Source organism: Anastrepha obliqua, unplaced genomic scaffold, assembly GCF_027943255.1.
Source record: "Anastrepha obliqua isolate idAnaObli1 unplaced genomic scaffold, idAnaObli1_1.0 ptg000360l, whole genome shotgun sequence".
Classification (NCBI taxonomy): Eukaryota; Metazoa; Arthropoda; class Insecta; order Diptera; family Tephritidae; genus Anastrepha; species Anastrepha obliqua.
Window position 1 is genome coordinate 10,001 of NW_026562346.1, and position 2,500 is coordinate 12,500.

Sequence of the window (2,500 nt, forward strand, 5' to 3'; positions counted from 1 at the left end):
TTACCCATTTAAAGTTTGAGAATAGGTTAAAATCGTTTCGACCCTAAGGCCTCTAATCATTCGCTTTACCAGATAAGATTATTTTATATAATTTTTAAATGCACCAGCTATCCTGAGGGAAACTTCGGAGGGAACCAGCTACTAGATGGTTCGATTGGTCTTTCGCCCCTATACTCAATTCTGACAATCGATTTGCACGTCAGAACTGTTTCGGTCTTCCATCAGGGTTTCCCCTGACTTCAACCTGATCAAGTATAGTTCACCATCTTTCGGGTCACAGCATATATGCTCAAGGTACGCTCCAGTTAGAGGTATAAATAATAATAAATTATCATTATACATAACTATATGGAACGCCCCGGGATTGAATTAATTGACTATTTATTAAAAAATAGACTAAAAATTAATCCCATTATATTTAAGTTAAGTTAATTATGCCATTAAGTTTAATATAACTCAATGACTTGCACATATGTTAGACTCCTTGGTCCGTGTTTCAAGACGGGTCCCGAAGGTATCCTGAATCTTTCGCATTGTTAATCATATAAATGCATACAAATAAATATTAATATCATAGATATTAAATTTTTTGTAAAATTCAAAAAATGAATTTTAGCATTATATATAATAAAATCTATCAACACTTTATCAAATCATTAGTATTTATTTTATGTTAATATGCTTAAAAAGCAAATTAATTTAAATAAACTTAATATCACCAATGATCTTTTGATAAATACTTTATTATGTTAATAGATTACAATGTCCTTATATGAAAAAAATGCACATTATTTTTTTAATTATTTAATGATGAATTTTTCATAATGGATATTCAGGTTCATCGGGCTTAACCTCTAAGCAGTTTCACGTACTATTTAACTCTCTATTCAGAGTTCTTTTCAACTTTCCCTCACGGTACTTGTTTACTATCGGTCTCATGGTTATATTTAGTTTTAGATGGAGTTTACCACCCACTTAGTGCTGCACTATCAAGCAACACGACTCTTTGGAAATATCTTTCTAGTAATCATTAACGTTATACGGGCCTGGCACCCTCTATGGGTAAATGGCCTCATTTAAGAAGGACTTAAATCGTTAATTTCTCATACTAGATATTAAGATATTCCATACACTGCATCTCACATTTGACATATAGACAAAGTGACTTAGTGCTGAACTATTTTCTTTTCGCTCGCCGCTACTAAGAAAATCCTTGTTAGTTTCTTTTCCTCCCCTCATTAATATGCTTAAATTCAGGGGGTAATCCCATATGAGTTGAGGTTGTTTTAATATTCTTTTTTTATCTTCTCACAATTTAATAAAAAAATTATATCATCTTTTCATCTCTATTTTTCTTTTCTCCTTTTATATATTGTAAATATATAAAAATAATAATAATGTAAAATGAGGCAATCCTAGAATAAAAAATTTAATTTTTATGCTAGACATTCCTCCTTTTAATTACATATATAAATTATTATTTTATATATATATATAAATAATATGAAAATTTTTTGTAAAGAATACTTAGATTCAATATTTTCATCATTTCATTTTATTTGAGAGGATTTTTTTTTTAAAGAATATATAATAAATAAAATTCATTATATATCTTTATTTTTTTTGCTATTAATATTATGAATTATTTAAAATCCAATAATATACACATTTGCTTAAATTCAATTATTTTTATAAAAGAATAAGCAACTTATTTAGCATAGTCTTACAACCCTCAACCATATGTAGTCCAAGCAGTACTTTAAAATTGAATTTAATGTACATAACAGCATGGACTGCGATATGCGTTCAAAATGTCGATGTTCATGTGTCCTGCAGTTCACACGATGACGCACAGTTTGCTGCGTTCTTCATCGACCCATGAGCCAAGTGATCCACCGCTTAGAGTATTTTTTTATTTATTTTTATTTATAACAAATGTCAATTTTTTTTTGCATATATTAATTGAAAGAGTAAAATTAAATAATATTAATAATATATAAATTGATTTTCTTTCAATAATATATATCAAATATATTTAACTCTAAACATTTTTATTAAGTTGCGAATGTCTTAGTTCAACAATAATACAGTGGTGGTATTTATTATGATTCAATTATTTTGTATTTTTTTAATCATTTTATGTATATATAATAATATAATAAATATATACCACTTTTGTTATTGTGAACAAATTAACTTATCATTCAATCAAATGAATAATAAGTACAACTTTTTATTTTCATGTTTAAAGGTTTTTAAAAGAAAAAAATAAGAAAAAACATTACAAAATGTACCATCATATATTATATTTAATATGATATAATTGATGGATCACAAATTGAATGAAAAAGAATAAAAAGAATTATGGATTCAAAATAATTATATAAATTTTTTTTTTTTTTTCTTTTTTTTTTTTTTTTTTTTTTTCTTTTTGTTCGTTTGTTTGCTTGTCTGTTTGTTTGTTTGTTTGTTTGTTTTTCTTACGGATATGGAACACAAT

General features: G+C 26.3%; 2 non-coding genes and 1 pseudogene across 2 annotated transcripts in view; all 3 read right to left on the minus strand.

Annotated features, from left to right (window-relative positions):
• LOC129252744 (large subunit ribosomal RNA) overlaps positions 1-1,284 on the minus strand; it is a 3,987-nt gene extending 2,703 nt beyond the window's left edge. Inside the window, exon 1 of the ribosomal RNA XR_008583616.1 lies at positions 1-1,284. This exon is cut by the window's left edge and continues 2,703 nt beyond it. This is a non-coding gene — a ribosomal RNA (large subunit ribosomal RNA).
• A 442-nt stretch (positions 1,285-1,726) lies between these two features.
• Positions 1,727-1,907, minus strand: LOC129252743 (5.8S ribosomal RNA; annotated as a pseudogene).
• Positions 1,908-2,499: 592 nt separating this feature from the next.
• The window catches only part of LOC129252748 (small subunit ribosomal RNA), a 1,991-nt gene continuing 1,990 nt past the window's right edge, over position 2,500 (minus strand). The window contains exon 1 of the ribosomal RNA XR_008583617.1: position 2,500. This exon is cut by the window's right edge and continues 1,990 nt beyond it. This is a non-coding gene — a ribosomal RNA (small subunit ribosomal RNA).